At 43.2% G+C, this 26,903-nt stretch overlaps 1 long non-coding RNA gene across 10 annotated transcripts in view; it reads right to left on the bottom strand.

The window, feature by feature from the left end:
• LOC136098419 (uncharacterized) overlaps window positions 1–26,903 on the bottom strand; it is a 71,526-nt gene that overhangs the window by 23,552 nt on the left and 21,071 nt on the right. For 9 of the 10 annotated variants that reach the window (XR_011737575.1, XR_011737572.1, XR_011737574.1 and 6 more), the window contains 4 exons: window positions 15,495–15,565; window positions 13,360–13,529; window positions 6,825–6,924; window positions 5,488–5,642 (listed from right to left, as the gene is read on the bottom strand). This is a non-coding gene — a long non-coding RNA (uncharacterized lncRNA). Of the gene's footprint in view, window positions 1–5,487; window positions 5,643–6,824; window positions 6,925–13,359; window positions 13,530–15,494; window positions 15,566–16,275; window positions 16,474–26,903 lie in introns of all 10 variants that reach the window. The other variant, XR_010650938.2, reaches the window with a different exon arrangement.

Here is a 26,903-nt window from a genome sequence, read left to right as displayed (position 1 = left end):
GTCCTACATCTTTCTATTCTAACCTTATCTTATCACACGTTATACTACCCTGAACGTGTTTTAATGTATTTTGTATGTGTTGTGAAATGCTTTTGTGGTCTCTTGCCGCTGCACCCTGGTGGAAAACGCCCCCTGGTTAGAAGTGTTTGAATAAATTACTAAATCCAGCACAACAGAAAAAAACCAGTACAGAAATTGGGGAGGAGGAGAAATTAGTGTGAGGAGAGAATATATTCTTAGACACAAACTCCATTGCATAGTGCTTTGTTCAATAGATCATATTTTCCTTCAGTACTGGGCAAAGAGGCTTTTTGCAGATTAGAACATTTTGAGCATTTGATGGAAGGCAGGAAAATTTTATTTATAAACAGAACCACAAAAAAAGATAGGCACTAGCATGTGTAGTCACTTTTGATTTATGTTTCCAACTGACAGCCTAAGAATATGAATTATTTCTTTACAGATCATGCAGTTCATCACCCAGACCAGGTCAATGAAAGTAAGAGCATCTGAACTACCTTTATATGTCCTCAAGACTAATTGCGTGCGTGACTTTTTTTTTTTTGAGAACAGATATATTTTATTTCTAAAGCGATTTTAAATCATGGGGAGAAAAAAAAAAAAAAACCACACATTTCCTCTAATGCTGCTTTTTCTCTCCCTTGAAGGTATAAAACAGTTCTCCACCTGCTAACACTCACAGACCAATAACTTATATTTTTGGCAATTATTTATAGGCTCAATAGATCCATCCACACCTGCTTTCCCCTTAATTAGTTGGCTATCCAAAGGCTGCAGACTGGCTGCTGCCAGCTTCCTGTACTAATAGGAAGATCATTGAGAGCCGATATAAAGAAGCACTTAAAAAAAAAAAAAAAAAACCACTAAATAAATAAATCTCATATGGAAACACTAACATTAACACAAAAATGAAAAAATTAACCAAAACTGAGGGAGGCTTGCATTGTTGAGGAGGGTTGGTTGTTGGTTTTTCTGTATTTTTTAAGTAAAATCTGAGAAACATTTAAGCCTGTAAAGGTCTGTAGTGTGATAAATAAGCAGTGCAGAGCCCTGATTCAGTCCTGTTACACCACTTTCGAGAAGTTTTGGATCACTGTGGAGGAGATGAAATCTTTAGCCTCCTCCCACTACACATCTTGTAAAGAAAGCTATTGTGGTAGTAGGAGTCAAACTATTATTAGATTAGCTATTAGCCAGAGAGAGGAAAATGCTTGAGAGAGATTTACTTTCCACAGTGCTATCAGCTGAGTTGCTAGAATAGTAGGCGTTTGAAGACTAAAATGACAGGAACATTGTAAGCACCTAAACAGGCAGGGAATGGTTTTTTTAAGAAAGCATTTGGGTCTTGTTTTTCCAGGTTAGTAACAAGAGGGCAGTGTTTACTGCATTTAGTCCTCATCTATCCTTGCAGAAAAAGTTAGCCTCTCATCCCCAGATAAGGATTGTGTTGTGGCAACAGCCTGCTGCACCTCACACCCAACCCCTTTCAAAGGGCTTTAGCTTGGAACAAAGGCTGCAAATTACAGAGAGGACAGTGGCTTTCTCCAGTGCTCTACCGGTTTTAGGTTCTTGCCTTAACACATAGGGTACAGCATCTGACACAAGGACATCCACATCCATCTTATACCCTCCAGAGAAAGCCATAATTAAAGTCCAAAAGGTCTGAGCAGAGGTAGAAGTTTTATTTGAAGAAAAGCAGCTCCAATAAAGCAAGTTTTACTATTTCCGAGGCTCGAAGAAAAAAAAAAATGCCTTGTGGTGTATGTTGGGACAGAAGGAAAGGAAGACTGTGTAATTAAATACTAAGGATGATATAGAACAAGTAGGATAGTAAGAATTAATTACTCATCTGAGGGTGTGCTTTGACCCACTATTCTGCAGTCACACCTATTTTACTATTATGTTTCAATAACCCACTTTGTTCTGCTCCAAAGCTCAGACCTATGATATTACATTAGATGAATTTCCCACATTGTTCTTCTCTGTTTGGTAAGTGGTATAATTATAGCGACTGATTTGGAGAGCAATAGTTTGAAAACGTTGCCTGAGGCATACTAAAGTCCCATGACTTGTTAATAAGTCGCTTCTCTCCCAGGGGCTTTATTTAGCTGCTTCTTGAAATAACATTAGCACTTCATTGCAATGTTTTCTTAACAATGTGGGTATGCTGAAAAAGAAGGATAAGAGGAGACATTTGGGTGTATTTGTCATAGTGAAGGGCCAGTTAAGCTCTCACACAGACTGTGAAGCTTTTTTGGTTGAAAGGTTAAGTCTTCAAAGAGGTCTGAAACCTTTGCCAATTCAGACCACCTGCAAATGTGCCATGCCTCTAAAGGGCCCATTTGTCATCCAAAGTCAGGGTCTTTTGAGAAAAGGTAACTCAAAATGCCTCTGCCCAACACACAGCCTGGGGCTTCAGCTTCCCAGCTCCAGCCCTACACCTTGGAGAAGGCTGTGCCGGCATTGCTGTCAGGAGCTCACCACAACCCTTGCCTGCCTGAGGGTTGCCCAGGACAACCTCCAAGCAAAGGCATCCAGGACTCTAGTGCACCCAGGACAGTTCAGACCCCTCTTGCCTGCCAGAAAGGTGTTTAACGCCTCTCACACCCACCTGCAAGTGCTTCTAGCTTGCTCCAAATTTGAACTCCAGTGCGATGGAGGGTACGTGCTCAGACCTGGAGCCCCAGCTCTTCAACGTGTGCTGAGGCACCACAGGGGCCAGGACTCAGCCCTGGATCAGCTTCAGAAACCCAACCACAGGGGAGCTTAATATACAGCTTCTGAGGTATTGATATTCTGAAGGGTTTGGGAATGGAAATGTATCAGCCTGCTGTTTGCAAGCTTCAAGCTGCTACAGCCACCACAGGGAAAGCACTGAAGACTTGGAGAGGTAGACCACAGGTTTGAATTCCCTTTCTTTCTACCAGCCCACAGATATTTCAAAACATGACTATAATTTCCATTCCATGTAACAAACCAAATTTTGTTACCACAAAGAAGAACACAACCACTTAATCGTATGACGCCTTATTTCCTCATTGGTGAGATATATATATATATATTTATAAAGCAAAAACCTATGTCAACTTCAGCTTCTCAAGTCATCACTATTTACAAGACCACCACCACCCACATTTCTATGACTATTGAATAAACCTATGAAATTCACTGATGATTACCTTTGTTATCAGAAAGTCTGTGCTGCCCAGTAATACGTACTACTCTGGATAAGCAATCCTCTGGAAATAAGAAAATTCAACTGTACAACTGCTCCCTTACCTCACTTCTCCCATAACACGGTTTGTGGACACAAGGAAATGGGGATGACCACAGATAACCATCATGGGACAGCATCTGAAACCTTCCTTCTGCTAATGCTAACTGCATTATAGGTGTGCTGTACCAAATGGAAGCTGTGCACACCTACCCACGCCCAGCTACATAACCTACAACAGCACCTCAACCCAGGACTAAACCTGTAAGTCAATATTTTCCTATGCCTTCCTGCCGTTAATTCCCTGTTTCTAGATATTTGTCTACTTGCTGCAGCTCAGTGCTGAAGTAAAATTCCCAAATTCCCCCTGGCACATAGGTGGTGTTTTTCTTTATGCATACATAAACACACAGAGGTATGTGCATTCAGCTTCTCTTCTCACTCACCCTGAACTTTTTTTCCTATTATCCTCCAAACTCTGCCAAACTCCAGCTAATCCTCCCACCATTCTGTACTGCTCCAGCTAATACAGTGACTGCAGCTGGAGTGGTTGCAGATAATTCCCAGTGAGCACTGCCAGCTCCAGAGGGGGAGAGTTAATGTTTTATTGGCACGTACCTTGATTCTGTATTTCCTGGATTTGAATTTTCCACTTGAAAAGGTCTCTGTCACAACCGGGTCATCTAACTCTGCATTAATATAGATTTTTTTATTTCTCATAAACCTTGGAGCTTCTTTGTGGTAAGGTAGTTGTAATTACCTTCGAAGACTTTCAGAGTTTTTAGCATCTCATGTTGCATAACATCTCTAGAATCAAACTGAGATTTATATAAAAAAAAAATTACAAATCGCAAATACTGAATGCAGAAAGCTACAGATGTCGTATGACCAATGGAGACATCTGCTTACAAAAGAGCACATCTCTGCAGCATCACTGAGTGAGAAATCCCTGTATTAGGTGCGGGAGAAGAGGCTCAGACAATATGAGAGTGCCAGGAGCTCACTGATGTTTTCAGGCAAACATTCAATTTCTAGAAAACATACTCCAGTCACTTAAAGAAAGAATGATGACTGTGCAGCACCTCCACTCCCCAAGGTTTGTGGGATGAGCATCACCCCCATTTTCTGCCTTTGTGGGCAGCCCCACTGATGCAACCCAGTGGGAGAAATTGGTGACCTCCTCATCATCAGCTAAGCAGCACCTTCCCCCAGAGCAGCTGGGCAGGGTGGACATCCCAAATACCACAGACCTCCGTGGGCCCTGGCACACAGCCAGCTGCAGGAGCCTCTGCAAGGGAAGCCAATCAGAACCTGCAAGGAGCTGCTCAGTGTTGTACAAGCCCTACCAGACCAGCAGAGCTGGCACTTCATCCTCTCAGCGTAGGGACAAGCCAGGCAAACACGTGTCACCATCTAGAAAAAACTTCTTCAAGGCCTGACTGACCACCCCCTTCAATCCTACATCCAACCCTGTGTGCCCACAGGGAGGCTTCTTCAACCTTATGCCAAACCAGAGCATTATGACTTTTTTCTGGTGGTTTGGCACAATCCCAGGATTCTCCCTTGATCCCCAAAGCCTTGTAGAAATGTAAACTTCCCACTGAGACTGAAAAGTGGGTAAACCAGGTTCTGCAGCTTTTCCTTTTCATCATCACTCAACTGTCAATCATTACACAACAGGCAAAGCAAGAGCACACATGGCCCCATGGTCGCTACAGAGGTGAGTGGTCAGTGCCAGATCCCCTAGATGACCCTGTAATCAGGTACTTGCCCTCATAGAGATAACAACCCTGTTAGAGGGCTTGCAGCACACCATCAGCACCAGCAACGTAAGAGGTGGTGAGATCCCCTCCTCCTCCAACATCTACGACTGCTCTTTTCCTCACTTTTCTGCAAACCGACCAGCTCTTCTGCCACACAGCAAAGGTTTCCTCCCACATACCCTGGGTGAGTGTCCTCCCACCCAACACCTAGAAGAAAGTCTAATCTAATATGACAGCAACTTGAACAAGCCCAGAGCATTTCACCTCAATATACAGCAACCTCGCCAGCACTATTATACATGAAGCACACGCATGCACATATGGTCACTCACAGGTGACTACTCCTGGGATGGCTTAAAAGCAATCGTAGGTTCAAGACAGGTGTATTATAGGTTAAAGCTTGGAGTTTTCCTTTATCATCACTTAAGAACACAACAGCCTTCACTAGACTGGAGACTAAGTGATGTGGGCAGAACAGTTTATACTGACCTTGATCAGAGTTCGCTCATTCAGCAGTATGGGAGATGTCAAAATTCAGCCAAGCAGCCATTTCTTCAGGATGACCCAGTTGTTGTTTCAGTGACAACCATTGGGTAATATACTACTTTTCTCTCACTCCCTGCCTCTCCCCCTCTCCAATGTCACTGAAAAAAAAAAAAAAAAAGACAAAAACAAACAAACAAACAAAAAATCCTTTATCTATTAATAAAACAACTGATAGACTTGACTCACACTTTTGAATGAACAGGCCTGAGCAAGGGTTATTTCTCAGGAAAATACTCCCATGTCCTTTATGTCCTACCCTATCCTACTGCAGTACAACTTGAATTTAATTCCTCAACTAAAGTGTCTGGCTTCTGCATTCCATACAGAAGTTTTTAAGTAGAGACTCTTTTTATCTATTCCTACAGCTGCTTCTTACAATTACATTAGCTATCTATTTATTTCCCTGCTCAGAAAAAAAAAATAGTCAAACCAATAAACTCACCATTATGTCTCTTAAAGTATGTATACACTATTCTATAAAGCTCTGCAAATTCTACAGAGCTTCATCCACTTTCTCTTTTAATAAGGCTCATTTTACAGGGCACCAATATTCCCAGGGAAATGGTGCTGCCTTCTCTTACCGCACCAGAAAATGCATTTCAAACATAAACAAGCTAGCAGCAACCATATCTCTGTTTGGCAAATGAAGTAGTCTCATCACTTAGTCCTGTTCATAGCAACACACAAAGGAGTACTCTGTAGCCAGGGGTAATAGCTGATCCCATAATCTGGCACTAACACTTAGAAAGATTAATTACCCTATTAAGATCTTAGACACTACTAAGAAAATCTTTGTATAAACCTTTTAACTCACAACAAATGCAGCATATTTGGTGCCATCAGTTTGTTGCACAATAAAGGTTCTCACCCTCCCACACTTGTTCAGTTTTGTCTCTGTCTCCCATACTATATAAACACATGCACGCGTGCTCTCACACACAGAATTTTTTTTCTTTTGCCTTTTTTTTTTTTCTGTTTTTCCAATACAAAGGAATAAAGTACAAGTGTGTTCGGAGCAGATAAAGTAAAAATTCCTTCTGTCCCCAAATTGGCTGCCTCAGAGATTAAGCAGCAAGAGCCGACGCTCTCTGATTCAAAGGCTGCTGCTGTGTCACAAACCGGAGGCACCTAAGCAGATTCAGGTTGTAATCCCTACGCAAATTATACATCCAAAAATATGAGGAGGTGTTAAATTATTAAAGTGTGTTATCAAAGACACCTTCTAAAGTACATCGTTACTGATTAGCAGCATCAGATGCCAATGCAAAATAGCTCGTCACCTTGGCACGGCCTCCCTCTTCCACGCTATCTCACTCTCTCACTCTGTCCTTCTCTGCCACGTCGTCACCAGCAAGAAAAGCCGCAGCAGTGTGAACAGACCTAGATAAAGCAAATGCGAGTCACCCAGCAATGTTTAAGATCAGCACTATTGCCCCGGCTATCCATAAGGCGATTGCATGTGATTAAAGTCTGGCACAAGAGAGAAACGCGCGCTTGGGGCACAGCCTGTGGGGAAGCAGCCGGTGGCTGTCCTCTGCTAGGAAGCAAGCGGGAGGATGCAGGAATAACACTTTTACCTGCACCCCGCTTCCCTTATTTGCATCTGAGGACTAAACATTAGACTTTCCACTCAGGAAACACTTGGGCTCCAAGTCAAAGATGCAGTTTAACATTTCGCAGCCCTTTTCTGAGGGAGTACTTCCGAAAAAGAGCATTGCAAAATTGTTGATGCTTCTGTCTCCCAAAGGAAATGGTGAGAGCACCTCCTAGCCTAGATACAATAGACATCAGCAGTAACTTCAGACTGCCAACAAACTGCCCATGCTTTTACAAAGATCACATCTGCTTTGATGCATCCCCTCTGGATGCTTGTTTCCTGAGCTTACAATTATTATTTTTATTTCAAAATATATCCGAAGAAGCTGACCTATGGAACATACCAGGAATCCAAAATAAAGAAATAACATTCACATCCTAAAACATAGTTCTCATTTCTCATCACAGCTTTTCTTGATAATTGCTGTGCCCAGGTTTCATCAAGGATGATTTCATCTTTCAGCAGCTGGTTTGGGGTGGCTGAGTGGCCTTCCTTAACGGTACATCCAACACAGCTACAGACAACTCCTGGTGAAGAACTGAAGTTTGTTATTCACATCAGACATCAGCCACACAAGTAGCTTTGCAAATCAGACTCCGATGCCTAAGTAAAGTTGCTGCATTTCCAATGCTTTCCCCGTGAACACCCTCAGCCTGGCTCTGCAATCACATTGTTCACATAAGCGGTCAATGACATTTGCACAAGCCTACTCTGATGATGACCCATTTCTTCCTCCCTGACATCTGGTAGGTTTTGCACAACTCAGCAGCCAGGACAGAGCACAGTAACTCTAATAATCTACTGCCACATCCAGGTCCCTTTCAGTGCCTTATGGCCCACACTGCTCCTGCCGCAGCGATTATGGCAACAGCAGTTGTGCTGTAATTAGGATCCTCCTGGGCCAGACAATCTGAATTAGCAGCAGAGGCCAGCTGCTCTGCTGCCAGCCACATCTTTTTGGCACACCCTTCTTGCGGGCACTCGTCCCCTCCTGGAACCTGTCCTCTCTTCCCGGCCACTGGGTTTTTGATGAAGGAAATTGCCTCCTTTCCACCGCTGCCGGCCCTCTCCAGTGCTGCAGCCAGCCAAGGCTTTCCCCGAGGAAGGCTGAGCCCAAAGCACAACCCGACAGCCCCATGTCCCATTCCACAGAGACCTGCTGCTGTTTCAGTCCTTCCATGTGGTTTTCCCTGCCAGAAGCCACATTTTGCACATAGTGGATATGCAATTTCTTTTAGTATCAAAAGATAAGGGGAAATATGTTCAAGATTACTCTAATCTGCCCTTTTTCCCTCCTGAAAATGATGCAGACAGTTACAAGTGTGACCACCTCTGAGTCACAAATTAAGAAGCCATCATTATGGTTTCATCTTTCAGTTTTTTTCCAGAGGTGGAATCCTGGACCACTCATGCTTCTTTTCATTAAGAAAGAAAAAAAAAGTGGATTTTTTAAAAATTTGTTTCCTACTGTTACCAACAATATATAGTAGTCTGTACTTAAAAAAAAAAAAAAAACACAAACCACACACACACACACACCACACACTACCAAACCCATACCTACTATGTATGGGCCTTTTCACTTTTGATTTGTTACTCTGTTTTTCCACTGTTCAGGCTTGAGCAACAGACAAGCTATGGTCATGTTCATTCTTGGCCAGTTTTACTTCCTTTTTAAAATTATCATTATTTCCATGTTGCAATGAATTATTGGTCTTATTTTGTTAATAATATTTAAAATTGAAAGAAAAAGTTATCAGTCTACTGTCATCCCTCAAGAATGCACCCTCAGGAGCAACAGCCTCCTAACAGATGATAACATCTTTGCCTGCAGTGCTATACAGCACAGTGCTATGACCATGGCCATTGTAAGAAAATTTAGAACAGAAATGAGTTCTTGGTTTTCTTACAGAGCCAGTAGCTCATTCTGACGTGTCTGCTTTCACCCTTACATATCTTGCAGGAAAGATGGATGGTCCCCTCAGCAAACAAGGCTAAAAACACCATAGCTAGTTTGTTCCATTCTGATCAGGAAAACAGACTTTAACCAGCTCCATAACCAAGTCTAGGGGTGATTGGTAAAGTGCTACCAGGTTTCATAAAACAGGTTCTGAAAGTGAAAAGTTGTTCTCTAGCACTTCCCATAGAAGCTGGTTTGGTTGATTTTATGGCTATGTTCCTATTCCTAGGTTGAAATTGTTGTCTTATTTCTCTTAAATTAATTTCAAAATCACTACGCTTTCAAATAGAAAAGGGTGTCTCTGATACACTGCTTCAAGAATACCTATAAGTTTGAGTTTCGATCATCATTTGATTTTGTCAAAGCTTTTTTTTTTCCATTACTTCAGCTTTTTAAATATACACATTAGAGTGGGAGAATAGTCTTCCCTTAAGCTGCATTTTTTTGAATTATTTTATTTGTTAAGCCACACTAAACTGGCCACAGCACAGATTATGAAGCTAGAAGATATACAAGCGTTGATAGGTATTTTGAAGGAAAGTATATTTGGGGAGATAATGCACATACCCTCCCTGAGTTCAGAAGGGTATAAGTACACCACCATACAGTGTTCAGCCTGTGTCTTCACCGCATGGCATGTGTCAAGTTCACTCAGTCCCTCACCCATCAATTTTATTACCACAGGGGTGGGAAGTGACTTCTGCAACACCGCACTTCAATTTCACTTCCCACAAAAAATTACTGCCTGCCTTGCTCTGGTGGTCCCACCTCCTTCAGCGAGTCCCCGGGGCTACAGAGACCTTCCCAGAGCACGGCTCCCAGACCCTGCTCCCAGCAACCTACGAGGATGTGCACAAACCTTGGTTTCGTACTCGTCGAAGAACAACCACCCACCTACCACGGGTTTACCTGTTTCTTATTTTAAAAAAAAAAAAAAAAAAAAAGCTAGAAGAACACTTGGGTACCCTGCCTGGAGCAGATGGATCGACGGACGGAGGAAGAGAAAGGAGAGGAGCGGGGGCGGGGTGTGACAATTCCGTGTAGTTTCCCTCCCTCTAGCGATGAAAACCGAGACTGCGGGTCACTCCTGTTCTGGAAGAGGACAAGAGGCTATAAGGGAATCCCAAATCCCCCGCAGGAAAAAAAGACAGGCACCTGGTGTTGGGCTGGAGGAGCAGGATGACCCCGCAGAGCAGGTGTCGGACCTCAGCACGGGAGGTGTGTGCCAGGAGACCACCACGTCCTGGGCCAGGGGCTCAGGAGACCAGCTGTCTGATCTCCACTTGCAAAGAAAACCCCTGTGCCAAGAATCACGGGCAGGATTTTCAGCTTCAAGCCAAGAGTCTTACAAGTGCATTTCCTTACACAGACAAGAACAAAATGGGATGATACATGGGAACTGCTCTGGCTCTTTCATTGCGTTTTGCCTGAGTTTAACGATTGTGGGGCTCATAAAAGAACATGTGTCTTTGCAACACCGCTTGGCAAGGCTTTTCAAATATTTACAAAATGTATTTGGTATCCCCTGCTAATAATAGCCCAATAGGTCCCCAGATAGAGCGCGAGAGACTGAGGCACTCTTGTTCTGGCTGCTATTTCGCAGCCTTGCTTCACAATACTGAAAGACTTCTCAGTTCTTGTGAAAGGGTAAGAGACAGGGAAACAGATTGCAGAGGTTCCCGAGGCTGTTATTTTAGGAAACACCGCTTCAGCAGTGGAATTGCATGCTTTCTTCAGCCAGAGTTGTGTGAGGTCTCTGATCCTTACTCATTTTTGTTCAACTTCCCTGTTGAAACTAAGAATAAAAATCTGTAGAAGCAAACAAGCTTGCTGGAAAGCTTTCTTGGGTTTGCCTCTCTGTAGAGAAAATTGCTAGTTTTGACCACACTACATTTCCTATACCAGATGCCAAAACCAAAAAAACATAGTTTCAAAACTCCCTGCCCTAGGAGACAAGCTATGACACTAAAGCCCACCTACGCAAAAGGCAAAGCCAGAGCCTCATCACTGCCATAGGATAAACCCTAAACTACCTGGAGCTACTGAAACCGTAGGAAAGCAAAGCCACATTTATTTCTTATGCTCTGAGCTAGTAAGAGAGAGAAGAAGACCTTGCGGAGACTGCTTCCCAGCAGGGACCTGTAGGAAAGACCATGCTTCCCGCAGCCTTCCTTCGGTCCTTGTCACACACACACATAGTCCCCAGAGGCCTGAAGTACCTACTGCACTAGGAAAAAAAGTCAACAGTATAAACTCTCTATGAAATCTCTGTGGGAACAGCGACAAGAAAAAGGGGTTACTTTGTATTGCCCCTTCCCATGACAGCCCAAATGTAGGCCCTATGTGGGTCTCCCAATTCTACAACCCCCCAACAAAAGCCACAGCTCTGGTCCCTGTCTGGGGACCACCCAGCATCATGTCCAGCAGTCCAGAGCCAGCACCTCAGCTAAGATGAGGTCCAGGGACAAGCCTGTGAAGCTGGATAGGTATGGTCACTCCTGCCTGCACCACATTGATACGCCCTCGGAGTGCAGGACACACAGGATCAACAAAATCCAAACTCCTGCCTTGACAGGGTGGTCAACCCCACTTTCACTCCTTGTATTCATCCCCTAATGCTAAAGAAGGATCAGGCCTGCCTCATCTTCAGGTTTTGCTTGGTGCAATAAAGCAGTTGCAGCCTGCAAATGAGATCCAGGTCTCAGCTGTATATTCCCTCTCTTTAAGCATCACTCAGTTCCCACTCAATCTCAGTTTGACTCCAATATGTGATTAAATGCTGTCCTAAGTGGTAACACTCCTCTGAACTGGGCTCAGAAACGCAGTTTTCCTAAAGTACATTTTAGGAACAGCAAACTGAAGAGAATGGCTGTTGTCAGACATGATGCTGAAGCCACCAACACCAAAGACAACCTCTCTGGGGTAATGAGGTGGCAAGCAGGTTTGTCCCAGCTTGAGCTGGCAGGAGAAAGTTTTGCCTCCAAGGTGTATGCTTCCCCTCCTCCTCAGGAGGAAGCTTCTCCTCTAATTTATGTGCTTCTCCCCACACTATCCATGAGACTGTTCGACCTCCAATGCATGCATCGTTGTGTTAGGGTTTTTTCCTCCCCCTCTTTCCTACCCTTTCATGGTGGAGGGTGGAGGAAGAGACAGGAGTCGCCACCTGGATTTTGATGCCAGAAGCACTAACAACAGTGCTCGGTGATGGTGAAGGCGCTCTGTGGGGCACACATGGGCCTCCAGGAAATCTGGAGTGGGGCCAGCCCTAAAGTAGTCACGTCTCTCTCCTGTTTTCAAGAGCACCACAGCAGGCGCACCAAGAACACAAATATATTTTGCATGAAAGTCTTGCACAGGATGGCAACGCAGTCCAGTCAAGGAGATTCAGCGTGTGTGGACACACATATGTGCCCTTCTCTCATGGCTTCATGCACAGTTTCTGTAATAAGCTGTGAAACAAAATTATGCTTCATGACAGAGTGTCCCATGTAACACAGGCTTCAGGAACTGCACAGAAACACGATGTTTGCTGTCCCCTGCACTGTGGTGGTACCCTGAGCTGAGCCCAGGTTCTCAGTGGTACAGAAACCTGTCAACTGAAAAGCCTCTGAAGTGAAATACTCAGTAACTGTAGGTTTTCACCCTTTCCCACTGCACAGCAAGTGGCACATAAGGAAAATGGACGAGATTCTTCTAAGCAAGACTAAAAACTCCCCTAAACAGCCAAAAGACACATTAACATTGGCACCAAAAGAAGTAAGAATGAGGCTATCAGTTAAGGGAAAAGACATGAAGCTATTCTTAGAAATCCCACTGCAGTTACGTTTCTCATCTCCCTCAAAAATTCATATGAAGAGGAAGAAACACAGAAGATGAAGCTAGGCATACACAAATGTCCCAAGGATGCACCAAGGGACATGGCAGGACAGTTTCTCCAGGCACAGTTCACTGCAGATGGATATTGGAGTACATCCATGTTAGTCCAAGGATGTCTCTGTGCACTATCCAAATTCAAGGTGATGGAGCAGGGTTGCAGGAGCAAAGGCTGTACAGAGAGGTCTCAAGGCTCACCCATCCCCAGTCATCCCCATCCTTCCCACTCAGGCCAGCATTGGCAGCCCCACCACAACACATGAGGTCAACTCTGACCATCAGCATTGCAGCTCTCACATTGTGAATAGAATCCAGCAAAGTCAAGCTCAGTCAATGATCTGCTGTAAACCCTGTTCCACCAAATCCAACAGTTACAAGTACTTACTTTGGGCTGATGGCTGCTCATCCTGATGAGCTAGTCCATTTGTTTAACCCTTTTCATCCAGATGGTCACCATAAGCCTTGTTCTAGAACTTGGACTCCCAAAAGCTTCTGTTGGTAGTCTCCACCAGCTGGGATCATTCAGCCACTGGCATCCCATAGGACCCCCAAGACCTATGGTATTAGCAAGAGCAAAACCAAATGTAAAAGGTGTGCATCTTAATCCAAGTTGCATCCACCTGTAAAATAGCCAAACTGAGTTCCCAAGAACACCACAACCAAGCAAACCTGCCTGTGGCATCACAGGCTGGAAGCCCTCCAGGACATGGCTATTTAGGCGCTGGAGCCATTATCCTTTGGTCCCTCTCATCTGAGTTGCTGTTAGCATGCAGCAGTGTGGGGTCATGTGCTTTTGGGTGATTCAACCTTCTCCATTCCCAAATTTAAGAAAAATAACATCAGAAGAGTACAGGAAAAGCCTCGTGCTCCATTTCAGCTCAGCTCTTCTGAGGCAACAAGCGTATGCAGAAGCGTGAAAGTGAATGCATAGGGATGACAAGCTGCGAAACGTACAGGAACGCACATGTCGTTTCTATATACTTACTTCACAACAGTCAAAGTATCACCCAACAACATTATCACAGCAACTTTTGAGAGCCCAAGAGCCACTCCTGGTTACTAGATAGAGTGATTTTCTACATAGATACTGTGATTTGTCCTTCAGAAAACTTCACAGCCTTGTCATGAATCTCTATGATTTACAGTACCTGCTGCTAGCTGGAGCTCACAGATGGAGCACCAGTACTCCAGACTGACAATGCGCAGCCAGTAACGCTGAGCAGGGATGTGTCACCTCTATAAAGGTTGAAAATAGGACAAAAATATCAGAGAACAGAATAAACTTCTGGGAGAGGCTATTTTAGTCTTCTAATCTGAATATTCAGGCTTAATTTGGTATTTTAAACCGGGCCAATTAGACACCCACAAAATGACACAAGACTGGTTTGTCGCTGATGAGTGTTCTGGGTTTGTAATTCTTCTGTCAGTACACTTAGTCACTTGCTATTATATTTCATAGTCAACTTATGGGTATCTTTCTGGGGGGTGGCAAGGGAAGGAACACAGTATCTTGACCAGATATTTAATTAAAACACCATCAAGAGATCATCCTTCCCCACTGACATATCCAAATTTACTTAACTAGGTTACTTGCCTTTTTCAAGGCCAGAATTTCAAGTTATCTACCAAAATTAAAGAGTTATTAATACCTTTGTACACTAGAGAAATCGTGGGGAGAGGGAAGAAAAGGAGGAAAACACATCCACATACACTTTCTTGGTTTTCAGAAATCAGGACTTTTTTTTTTTCTTTTTTGTTATATCAACATCAGATCATCCAGGAAAAAAAAAAAAAAAATCATTAACAAGCTAATTGTAGGATTAACCAACTATATTTAACTGTTCAGCAAGGGCATAAGGGGGTCAGAAAGGAGCAAGCAACTGAGTATCAGTGGAAGTCTCTGCCACAGTAGTACTGTGAGCCAATGCTTCTCCGCTTGTGGCACAGTCTGGAAGGGACTGCATTCCTGTCTGTCATGAGTAAATCACTTAAAAAGTGATAAGAAACATTTCTAAAGGAATGTTGAAAAGTGTCAAAACATTTTAAGCATTAAAAGCAACAAAAGATTCGATTCAGAGTTTTCCTCTTCTGCCCAGACAGAACTATTATCATCAAGGATGCCTGAATCTTCTCATAATACTTTTTTTGTCTTTTTTTCCACTCTACTAAATTTAAAAATAATCCGATCAGTTCTAGACCAACCTGTTTTTAATCAAGGAAACTGAGCCCTCCAAGCAGTCAAAGCAACTTAGAGCAGACTTGCTGACACATATCAGAAAATGCAGGTACTATGGACATTAAGGAGCAATGGAAAGTTTTAAGCATCCTCTCATAGGCACTATAGACTTGGAGAGAAGAAGGATGCACAGATGATCCATGCATGTCATGCACATGCCCACTTTACACACTGCAAACCACAGAAGAAGCTACAACAACCTCCAGTCCCATCTCATCAGTATGACCCCAGCAACAGCTTTGTTTTAGCATTAATAACCTGAAATCTGCAGAGGAGATCCTCACCTAAGGTAGTTCAGGCCACGCAGGGAAGACCACGCCTCTTCAGCACAGCTCTAAGCACGATGGACTACACTCTGCAGATGGGGAAAAACAGAGATCAGTCTCCCTCACAGCATGGATGTAAGCAAGCACCAGAACAGACATGGCAGCCATTCAGCAATTCTATGTTCAGAGACATAATTTAAAAGCATAAGAAATTATCAGAATAGATAGACCTTAATTCTGTCTTCACCAGAAGATATTTAATAAGCAAGACTACCAAGCCTACACCAATACCAGCCTTGATCTCCCACTTTCTCTCAAACACTGCCTTCTCAGAAATCAAAGTTTTTCCCAGTCGAGAACATGAACAAGCCAAGTTTGCCCTGTGACAAACCTGGTGCTGACTGAGGAAGTTATTGTCAAACTCTGAGGGAGCAGAGTTTGGCTCATACAGATTTGGCTCCTGGGGCACTCTGGTCCTGCAGGAGTCTGGGGAGGCAGCAAACATTAGTCACCTTCAGGAGGAGAAAGTTCATGGCATTGAAGGTGTCTTAGCTAGAGAGGGTTCTTGGAGGAGCTGAGCATCCCCCAGAGAGCTTAGAGAAGCATGATTTTCCTAGGAAGAAGACAGTTTTTTGGTGACCTCCTTCTAAAAAAAAATAAATAAATAAATAAATAAGAACCAAAAGTAAGTTAAATGTGTCATGATTTTTTTGTTATCCTTATGCCTTTTACTTCGCATTTCCCCTTACACACTGTTAAGTCCCATCTAATCAACTTTAGGAAAAAAAAAAAAAGTCACCCTTGGAGCTAGTGTCACATGCTTCCAAGACAGGCAGAAGCTTTTTTCAGGAGACCAACAGATCAGTCAAGCACAGGACCAGTTGTTTTTGTGACTCCCATCAGGAGCCTTCTTGCACTGAAAAGCCTTCATTGTGCTCTCTGCGGGCAGCAGCCAATGCAGACCTCCAGCATTTGATGAACTCGAAAGGATCGGTGGCTGGAGGGGAAAGGAGACAAGAAGGTTGACCCTCTTAAATAACTTTTGCAATGTGACTCATCCTTTCACTGACAGCATTAACAACTCTGCTCCTGCCAGCTGGGCAGCTGCTCCAGCTCTCCAAGCAGTGAGGGAATGTTTTGTTCCAGAGATGAGAAAAGGGGGGCACAGGGGAGGAAGGGAGGGAAAAAAACCTTATGCGTGCATTTGAGCATGCATATGTAATTGCCATATGATTTCAGCTATTTTGACCTAATAGGAGTTGCTGCATTAGTCACAAGCTTTGGTACAAAGAGATGGATTCGCAAAAATTTAGAACAGAAGGGGAAGGAAAGAAGAGAGATGAGAGATACTACAGACCGCAGGGCAAAAGGGCGTCTTGGCTATGGGAGGTGGGAAGGTCCCACACAGCAAGGCTCCACTGTGTCAAGCTGACCCACACCACCCAGGGCTTACTCTGAGTAGTGGCTTGTCACCTCTGAGTGCTAACGTGCCAGGGGATACCATCCTTCTTCCAAACAACCAGGCTTGACTGCTATGCTTGTGCTGAAAAAGTTGCGCATGTGAAAGGAAAAGCACAGCTGAGATTGTATAATGGTTTCTTTCATAACCTTGGTATTTTTGTCACATTATAGGATCACAGCCTTCAGTTGTTCTTCATCATAAAGCTGCAGTTCAGTCAGTGAGGCTTTCTTGGAGCACAAACTGCCTGGTTTTGCTCAGGGACCATAGCTGATGCCTGGCTGATCAGAAAAGGCATGGCAAGGCACCAAAGCAGCACTGCTTTCCTACCCTCTGACACCTCCAGATTAACCAAACATGAGCCTGAGGTCCAGGTTGAGCCCACCAACATTAGGAAAGGAGATTTAGCACATCAGGAGCACCATCCCCACAGCCAATATTTACTTTTCCAAACTGGAGCAGGCAGGCTTTGTCATCAGGCATGGAAATATGGACAGTTCTCAACTAAAAATACTTCTCAGCCTTCCCACTTTCCTACTCCCTCCAGGAGCCACTTTTTTACATAGGTTTCTGCTGACTCCTCTGCTAACTGAGGCAGGAGGTGTAGAGGGCATCTCTCCTGTGCACACTCCTGGCCCAGCAACTCCTCACTCCAAATAAGAAAGTCTTCTCTACCCAAGAGCTCCACTGAAGTCCACAGGAAAACTCCCACTGGCTTCTGCCTTGAAGTATCGATTCCCACGTTCCTGAAGCTGCTGACTTTCCCCATTCTGTCCTATGTCCATATTCATTATTTCCCACAGCATCTTTCATGCAACCAGAGCAAGCAATGCAACATCCCACGTGCCTGTATCACAGCCTTTACCAAAGCATAAATACAGCCCTTCCTGCACAGGGCTGAAAGTGGAGCAGGACAGCATGTAAAAGGACTCAGGTGAAGCACAAGAGGTACATGGACCACAGTGTCTTCTGTTTGTGGGACACTTCTTCCCAAAACCATGGGAACTGGAAATGCTGACATCAGCCCTGAACATCAACTCTGAACCCCAGCACACAGGGAAAGGGAGGGAGAGAAGGAGGAGCAAGCTTCTTGCACTAAATTACAGGTCTGAACTTCAGTGGCAGTATCACCGCTCAATGAAAATTTGTGAGGACCTGCCCAAGCATGTACATTTTCATTTTGAAATAAAAAGAACAAATTTGGGAACATAAAGGTTTTAAATTGTTGATTGGAAGATTTGTATGTAGACAGAGTATTGTTTTCTTCTCCTGGTTCCCTGGGTAGCAAAACAGAAAAATTATGTGTAATTAAAATGGAAACAGTATCAATTAGCTGTGATTCTCCAAGCTGTGGAAAGAGTAAACCAATGAGGAAACACTGTTCTTGTCCTCTGGCAGCCTCTTCACATCAAGATTATTCTGAAATCCACTTAAGCATAAACTATGCAAACAAAATCTAAAAGAAATCAGTGCAGGTGGAGGGTTATTTACTAGCCAGTGTAATACTTGATCAAACATATCCCAACAAATTAACTTGATTGCCAGTACTTGAGCTTATTTCATTAACATTACACCCTTGTCCTCCTTGAGTTATGCCCCTGAAGTTTAAAGTCTAGTCTAGGTAGGGCCAGGCTTAAATTTTACTTCTATAGAAAGTTCCTCTCATGGCAACACTCTCAGAAACTCCTAGAAAAAGGACACACATGAGAACAGCAAAAGTTAACAAGCTACTCTATCCGGTCACACACAAAATCGGAAGCTTAAAAACAACCACAAAGACACTGCATGAAAGTCCCATTAAGCAGAAAACATACTATTTCATAATAACAATAGTAATTCTGACATACAGAAGTGTTCAATTTCTTCCCAAAAAACCTCTTGGTTTTGATATTGTAGCAATATCTCAGAGGAGTAAAGTCACTGAAACAATGAGAAGCAAGCTGTTTTTAAAGAGTTGTATGCCGAATACACAGATCAGTTGTTAACGTTTCTGTTTTATGTTAACATTTTAACAGGGGACAGACCTGGACCTGAACTCAATGTAGACAGATACTTCTTAAAGTTCCCTTTCACACCAATTGTCTACATGTTCGAAGTGGATGAGATAATTTAACACTTTGTGGTGGAAATCCTACATTTCAACTGAGTCAGCCATTCACCGAAACACCACAAGCACATTGTCTACATTGTTCTTGCATCTTCTTCATGTGTATGCTTTGTCTCAGCACCAAAGGGGTTGAAGGAGAAGTACATACAGAACATATTTGACCAGACTAATAAAAAGTCACAACTGTACTGAGTGACCAACATCCAAAAAAAAAAAAAAAAAAAGCGCAGAGAGAACTGGCCAAGTCAGCAGACTGATAACTTCAGGTATAGTTTTCACTCAGAGTTTCAAAATGCACATTAACATAGCCACGGACTTCCACAGATTTAGCCTTACATATTGAGACTGAGCCTTGTGAAATAAGGACAACTGCTTCCTGCCACAGAGACAACTTGTTTCATTTTGCTGGTCATTTTTTCTTGGTACTAACACACATCATTTAAAATTATTTATTGTGAACTAACAAACAGCAAATTGATTTCTCCAAAACCTCAGGACTAGTCTGCTGCTGCCAGCCTGGGGATTTTGGGCAGTATCAAGAGTGTACCTTGGAGTGGAAAGGAATGGTAACTGTGTGGGGCCAAGATGAGGCTTTGCTCTGCACCAAGGCTGGCCCAATACCGTCTGTCCTGCCCATCCTCTACCACGGCACGACCCTGCTGGCCTTCCTCCAGGCAGGGAACATGCCACCTTTGTACCACCTGCCAGCACCCTTTCAAACTATTTGTCGAGTAGTGATTTGTGAATAATTCTCTTAGTGCTGACACATTTTAGAAGTTGGCTGCAGATAGTTAACAAATAGGGAAAAAAACACAATTGCACAGTAGAATAATTCATTGCTAATTATTCTCTCAGGTCTAAGAGAGCTGCTGACCTTCTCAATACATTTCTTTTAGTTAAATGAGTACAAACAGATGCTGACCTTCATCAGAACAGCACTAATATATTTCCTGAGGAAACACAAATGAGTGTAAAGACATGACCAAACATATCCAGCCAGTAACACGTTAGTCATCAAGAACATTTTCCAAAGTGCTTACGAGGTTCTGACGTTTTGTATTTTGGACGGGGAAAAAAGCGTGCGACGCACCTCTGACAGTTCAAGTACAATGGTCTTGGAGTTGAGCAACTGAAAAACCCAAGGACATAAAACAAGCGGATGTTTCAAATCATTTCAGCCATTGTTTTGTAGCGATTATTTGTCAAGACAGCTTCTGTACCGTCGTTACTCATCATTTGCATCAAGTTTTAAACCAGGGACAGCAAGAACTGTGGGTTTGAAATGTGACACCACACATCACAATTTAATGAGGCCTCTAGGGCTACATGCAACACAGCCTCATTCCCCTGCACATACAAACACACTCACATGGTGAATCAGAACCGAGAGCATCTTGCAAAGCACCCCAGGGCTTTATTTTAAAGAGAAAAAAAATGTGATTTGTGAAAGACACTACAACTCCCTGGAAGGAACAAGATAGTGATTCCTGAGTATTTGTACTTGTGGAAACATAGAGATCCTTGTCAGGAGTTGAAAATTGAATCATTCTGGATTTTAATCCTGAGCAGCTAGTCATTTTAACAGCTAGGTTTCTACAAAATAATTTTTCTTGACCTGAAAGGGTACACACATACACCCTCCAACAGATGTGAAAGGCAGTTAAATCAGTATAGATGCTCCATTCAAGGCCCTCCTGAACAGAGATGCCAGTGCTGCATAAAGACGGGCATTCATAGCACCCTCTTAGAGCAGTTTCAGGCATCCAACTTGGACATTATTCACAGCAACTAAACTTAGAAACCCAAGTTTCCTCTGCAGTCCCTGAAGCAAGGTCACTGACCAAGCACAGCTCTGGCTGCCCTTGCCAGCCAGGTTGGGTGAGGACCACCACTCCCTGTCGATCTCTTTTCGAGATGCAAGTTAGCGACCCATGTGCAACGGACCTTATACAAGCAGATCAGTCTCAGTCTCAATGCTTTATGATGGGTTTCATTTTGCAGCTAACTGATCTACAATCAAGTCCTTCAGGTAGCTCTGAAAGCACAACAGAGAATAAAGCAATCAAAACATTGTGTACCCTTTTGCCTGGCTGCTAACATGAAAAAAAAAAAAAAAAAAAATTTAGAATTACAATGGTGAACTTTAGCCTTATATTTTTAAGGAGAAACCAATCAAAATCACTCAGCACAAATCCAGGTCTTCATTTCCTTCAAGGGCTTATCAAGCGTGTACGCATTACTCTTTTCATCTACTCATTTGTGCAGACTCAAAATTTAAAAAGCTGAAAACACTGAGTAACTTTGTTCCAGCATAAAAATCATTGATTACAGAAGAAAGACTAAGAGTCATCTTACCATTTTCACAGCCCCGTCTCTCTGCGGGCCCTGTATCTATGATATGTACACAACCTATAGGAGTTGCCTGTTTTTCCAAGCACAGACAAACTACCAGCAGTACTTGTAGCACCTTGTTACAAAATTTAGTATTCAGCTCTACATTTTACACAGAATCTGATATAAGGAAAGTATGGACTTTAACATAGGATTCACATTCCATATGTGACACTGGCTTGAGTGCCGATAGGAATAGTGGTCTGACAGACCACTTCATTCTACTTATGCTAGGATGTTGTACATCACCCACAAAGCACCAGTTTTGAATTTTTGAAAAATTAATCCAAGAGCCTACATCACTGCTGATGCAACCCAAACAAAGCATCGGAAAGGCTGGTGGCATTACCGAACTCCACAGCCCTGTGATGGCTGGAAATCAAACAGCTGAGATACAACTGGAAGAGGCAATTCAATATTTGGGTGACTGAAAAGGTAATTCATGACCTATACCGCAAAGAAAGGAAAAACTAAAAAGAAAAAAGCCTTAAGATCTTCACCACTTGACCCCATACATCATTTTCACTCTGAGCAGTATGCAATCTGCCACATCTCCAGAGTACAGAACCCCCATCCAGGGCTCTGCCCCTAAGGATGGCTCTGCTTACAAGGGCATTTCACAGAAAAATTATAAGATAAAAAAAAAAAAAAAGGAGCTAAACAAACAAGAGAACAAGTCCTACCAGTTCCCCAAACAGTGAGAAACCCTTCCTGGCAAGAAAGATTGAAGCTTGAAATCTGTTCTGCAGCCTGTGCCTCAACAGAAATCACAGCACTGACACGCCATCAAAAGAAATCCTTCTTCCCCGAAGATCCGCAAAGATGGCAATGAATGAAGGGACCCTTGTATGAAAAAGTGTCACTATGTCTACTCACAAACTTATCCTTAAAAAAAAAGCCACATGCTGTGTTTGTTTTTTTTTTTTCCTTTTAAAGCTGTAAGTGAAGTTTTCCTCTGCTGAGCTGCTCCTCTGTTTGCACTATTCAAATACCTGGAACATCATCTCTGTTATCGAGATTAAATTCATACAACCCTGCCAGTTCTTCCACAGAAAAATTTTTCTGGAAAAGGTGTCTCCCTCCTTCATATACAGGTACTTACATGCAGTGGTCAAGTATGCCTCAGTCTGTTTCTGATACATTGAATATACTGACCTCTTTAGATCTCATCTCATGAGCAAGTCTACTAGCACACTCACAATTTTGTTGGCCTTCCCTTAGACTTCCTGTTTACACCAGCATTGATTCTGTCCTTTCAACATGAGCTTGGCAGTTATAAGTGGAAGAAAAAAAAGAGGGGGGGAAAAAAGTAATATAAGGAATATAGGAAGTTAATTTCCCTGAAGACATAACAGTTATATGACTATTTGCCAGTTTTGACAACAGAGTCCTACTCACAGTGCAGGTACAAATTGTCATCTACTGATCTCTCCATGTGTCTGAATGAGGACATCTAGCTGGAACATGATGCAGAAGGAATTGCAAAGACAGAAGAGCCTAGATCACCTAAGCACCACAAATGAGTACAGCACAGGCATTTTTAGTGCCAGCCAGTGAGACTACATTAAGGAGAAAAGGCTTATTTGAAAATACTAGAACAAAAATCAGTGTGATTGGTACCTTGGCAAGCAAAGCACTTAAACACCCAAGTTGAAGACAGAAAGCAAAGACACACAGAAAACAAGATCTCTTACTGAAGAAAAAAAAAAGTTCAGAAAATTACATTTCTTTACAATTTTTAGGTGAAATAAGAATGAAGAAGGCACTCTACTACTCCATTTTGCAAACCTAAGAGCAAACTGAAAATTCCTTTAAAAACAATCACTTACCTAGGAATTTTCCCAAAAACATCCTGCTTCCCTTACTTAGCACACAGAAACTCACCCTACTTTATGCAGCTAACAACATTGAAGGTTTCCCCACAAAGACAAGTCTTGCTCACTACTCTTGTGATCCTAAAATCATTAGTTTACAAATGGGAACAGCTGTGGGACTGAAAGAGTAGCAGAACTAACATTCCTCTAGCCTCTTCTTGCTTTCATCATAACACTAGGAGACGCAAGCACTTGCAATGTGCTTTGTCTTTTGAGATTGCTCACTTTAAAAATAATCCTTTCCTTTGTTACCTTGAATGTTCTGTTTGCATATTCTATATATATATATATATATTTTTTTTTTTTTTTTTTTTTTTTTTTTACAGAGCCAGCTTAAAAGGCCTTAGGATAGAAGACTGAATTTCACTTTTACCTCCATGTAAATTTTGTCTACTATCCCTGGGAAAACCAAATTCAACTTTTACAATAACAGTGGAGAGAACACAGGAGGAAGGAGTTTGGAGGAAGCTGGATCTGACTAAACCTCACTCATTAGTCAAGTCTGACTGTGCAGATAAGAAATAAGGTCTGTGTCAGAAGATGCAGGTGGGGAGCTGAGAGTAACTGAAGGTTTTGGGACTGGGAGAAAATCCAGGGGCTACAAGTGTCAGGCTGACCATGGGAGACAGCTTCTCTGGAAAGGTCTTTTTCTCTCCCCACAACTTGCCATTTCTCCAGCCTCTGCAACTACACTCCTTTCTCCCAACCCTTTTCTTCTTATTCCTCTCCTTGAGAAAGGCAGGAGAAGCTCAAGGGGTACTTTGAACTAGTGAAGATCAGCATTTGTCCATCTTCTCACTGCCAACCCCCTCACACATGCCCACCTCCTCCTGGAGGCGTCCAAGAGCTGGACAAACACAAGGCAGGGATGGGCTTGCAGTCCAGCAGGCGCAAGGCATGCAGCATTGGAAAACACTTGCTGTGGACCACAAAGACCACACAAACAGTGGGGGCTGCACTTACGATGGTGACAGCCTTGCCAAGGAAGGATGAATGGATGACAGGTACAGTCAGGCATGTAAGGACTACTAGGGAGATGCTGCACCTCAGCGATGCTGAATTCTGCTCTCTCTATTAATAGGGCAGCAGCTTCCTGCTCCTGCAGGAGTCAGAGAGGCTTTGAAGTAAAATCGGCTTTTCCGGAGACTGATCAAAATAGAAATTCAAGCTGCCTAAATCTGCAATGGAAATTTCAGTCAGCACCAAGTTTTTAAATAAGATGTGGACTCTATTCTGGTTCAAAATGAATTGATTAAAGAAATCAGATACACAAATAGTCTCTTGGTCAGCATTTGCTCTTCACTAGCTCAAATAAAACTTACTGTAAAAGGAGCATTAAGTCTCAGAGATCCCAAGCCCTCATTTGTGTCAAGACACTGTCGAAGACACCAGCAACCAGAGTAGCAAACAGTCCAGGGGAAATAATCACTATAAAATTTGCTCAGGTGGAGAGCCCCTTCTCCAGCTCTGGCAACTCCTGGTCCGTGAAATTCAGCCTCCCAAAGAGTTAATGTTCAATAGGCCAATAAAACATGATTGATTCATCGATAACATGGCACTGCCTTTGGGAGAAGGAAGCCATCTCAAGAGACAAGCGAGGCAATTGTTTGCTTTCTCTGGTGTTTGCAGAGTGCCCTGCGGTTACCCTCGTGCTCTGAAATACTCATATTGGTTATTTCGAAGTTGGGTGCAGAGCTGTGCTTTCCCATGGCTGCCACTAATGACTTGCAGCTGTTGCTAATCTGTGCCTCTGATTTCCTTTGATTACTATGTGTATTGATGCCTGTGGTAAATAGGCATCTGCCAGGTGCCAGCACAATCAGGGGGAAAATATAAAAAGTTCCCTGTTTCAAATTCAATGTGACATTGTGCTTGTCAAGAGGCAGCCATTTAACTATTTAAGGGGAACAGTTTCCTGGGCTCTTTGCTGGCCTCCTGGCTATGAAGGAGATTCTCATGCATTTTGGTGACAGCCATCCCCCCCTCCTAAACCCAGCTGTAGAAAGTAGCCACAGGGAGAAGCTGTCAGCTATAGGAACTGTCCCAGCAGTATAAGAGCCCACAATGTGCGAGTTTGGCTGTTTTCCTCGAGAGTGAGGGCTTGAGCATCCCTGCTCCTACACAAGGACTCAGGCTGGCTGCAGACCTGCTGCCCCTTTCTCCTCCTAATTCATACCACTCCAAAAGACAGGGGGGCACCCCTACTCATGGTCCCAGAGTAGAAATAGTGGAGCAGCAGCTTCCCACAGCCTGTTAGGAAAATATCTGTCTTGCTGGCAGCCAAGGCTAATATTAGATTTTCCAGAAGGTAGTACAGAGGTCTCACAATAAGAAGCATCCCTTGAAGAGTTTCACCAGCAGGCTGCTGTGGTGTGACCTGTTACTAGCACTCACGTTTTGCCTTGGCCCCAGAGCCCTTCCAAGCAATTTCTCTAGGCATTTCTCATTCTCCCCCCTCCCCCGTCACAGCAGCCAGCTGAAGATGCCACACAGCTGTTCCTCACTTCTATCCATCATCCTTCTTCCTGGTAGCAGGTAATTATTTCCAGCTGTTTATTATCCAGGACATCACACCCGACCCATATAGTTTGCCTTTCATTTGCACCTCACATGCAGAAAATAAGTAAATAAAGCAAAGCCTTAGGGAGGCAATAGTTATATACTGGAGTTAGAGAAAGGAGCAACCTTTCTGCTCAAAAGCTGCTTTTGCGGTTTGTTTCCTCAGTTCGTGTGGATTGTTATTCATTCATGTGCCAGGTTGCCTTTAAGGCACAGCAATGAGTTGAAGGCACAGACTTCCTGGAGCATGCAGAGGTGTCCACAGCACTGACTCATTTTTGCTCCTCTGCATGTTGTGAGCTGCCTCCAGGCTCAGGAGGGTGAGGAACCTGTGGAGCATGGCCAGGGATGCAGGACCTTTGCTTGCAACAGTGCTGGAGAAGTGTCTCAAATATCCAAACTTGCTGCAGCTGAAATGTTTTGGGTTAATCTTGTTCTATTCCCTATTAAAAAGACAGGAGCACTCAGCTTAGGAGAGACTGGTAATGTTGCACCTGAAAAGCCAGAAGGTACCTGACTAAGAGTTAGGTTCTCTGGAGCAGTCATAACTGTATGCTGACATTTCAGACATCCTTCCCACTAGGAAAAGAAGGCTGAAAATTTAAGTAATATATCCAAATATGCATGCACAATTCCTATAGCTAGAGCAGTTCACCAAAGCTACCAAAAATTAAGAGTTATCTGACATATATCATTACTATATCTGATATTATCATTCACATTTTTTGGAAAGTGCAAGATCTAACTCCTTATAGATAACTGGAAGAGGAAAACTGAGGATGCCTATCCTCCTAAAACAAGGCAAATAAGATGTCTTAAAAATTAAAGAGCTCTCAGTTAAAAGGGGTAGAGCTCAGCTCTGTTTCAAAGCACGAGGATTACAGAGAGATTTGGAGAAAAGCTGGTTCAGGTGCAGAAGGAGGAAGGACTTTCACATGTTACAGTACACAGCCCATGGGAGTGATGGAGAACAGTGTTTTTAGCTAGGGAACATGCTAAAGGAGATCGGGATTTTGAATAAAGATACAGCCTCCTAG

Source organism: Patagioenas fasciata, chromosome 2, assembly GCF_037038585.1.
Source record: "Patagioenas fasciata isolate bPatFas1 chromosome 2, bPatFas1.hap1, whole genome shotgun sequence".
NCBI lineage: Eukaryota > Metazoa > Chordata > Aves > Columbiformes > Columbidae > Patagioenas > Patagioenas fasciata.
Note: the sequence above shows the minus strand (reverse complement) of the source record. Positions and strands in the feature narration are given on the sequence as shown.